This window comes from Pteropus alecto, unplaced genomic scaffold (genome assembly GCF_000325575.1).
Source record: "Pteropus alecto unplaced genomic scaffold, ASM32557v1 scaffold123, whole genome shotgun sequence".
Classification (NCBI taxonomy): domain Eukaryota; kingdom Metazoa; phylum Chordata; class Mammalia; order Chiroptera; family Pteropodidae; genus Pteropus; species Pteropus alecto.
In genome coordinates, this window is record NW_006433950.1 from 3,609,440 (window position 1) to 3,610,540 (window position 1,101).

Consider the following 1,101-nt stretch of genomic DNA (forward strand, 5'->3'; position numbering starts at 1 on the left):
AAGTCTGCTCACATTACAGCTATTTGTCTGTTAACCTCCTTGTCCCCTCTCTTTCTGACTTCAGGTGAAATTCCCCCGCTCCCCGCCGGAGCCACGGCAGACTGGGGGGCACCAGCCTAGCAAGGGGGTGAAAGCTCCCGGCCCAGCCTTGGAGGAGCAAGTGGCTTCCCGCTGGAGACCGTCGCCCCTCACATAGAGTCTAGGGGTGCGTGCGCCGACAAGCGCCTTCCCCTCGTGCCTCGCTGGGCTCCCATGTCGCCTGAGAGCTGACGCTTTGACACAAAATTAATCTCGAAGTGTACGGCCATTCCGCCCTGAACGAGCTCCATCCCATCTGATCTCGGAAGCTAAGCAGGGTCGGGCCTGGTTAGTACTTGGATGAGAGACCACCTAGGAAGACCAGGTGCTATAGATGTAAAAATAAAAACAAATAAAGGATTGTAAACTGACAAGGTCCTTGCAATCTGTGAGGTCAACCAAGGGTTGCCTCGCCTAAAAAAAAAGAAACAACAAAATTAATCTCCATAGACGCCCGCTCGGGAGATTGGCAGCTGTAGCCAGGGGTTCTGTTCAGGGCCTAATTGCTTTCTTACTCTAAAATGAAAGTGAACTGGATAATATCTAAAGTCTCCCCCAGCTAGTGACTTTGATTCCCCGATGTGAAGCAACTAGCTGCAGAAATACTACATTGACAATCCACTTACAAAGAGGATCCTTGGGAGGAACAAGTCTGGTCAGCCCAGTCCGCAAGGCTCCGCCCCTAATAAATCCCACGCCCACCTCCCGCCTTTCCCTCATCGCTAGCCCCTGCCCATCATGCTACACAAGCCCAGTCTGGCTTCTCTTTAAATCCAGCCTGCCTCTTCCCCTCTGATGCATCCTGTGTAACCCCCACCCAATCAACAGAATCACTCATTCGTTCGTTCCCCCGATGTTTACTGACATCTCCTGGGGCAGAGATGGCTTGGAGGGAATGTGGATATGAATCAAATATGGCTCCAGGTTGCTTAGAGATAATCGCCTATTGGCAAGATAAGAGAAGTTCACAATAAATAAAGTTTATCATCAACCTTTTCCAAACACCTCTTTGCATTGAGTGAA

General features: G+C 50.6%; 1 pseudogene; it reads left to right on the plus strand.

Annotated features, from left to right (window-relative positions):
- The first annotated feature begins 296 nt into the window (after positions 1-296).
- On the plus strand, positions 297-415 carry LOC112477406 (annotated as a pseudogene).
- Positions 416-1,101: the final 686 nt, after the last annotated feature.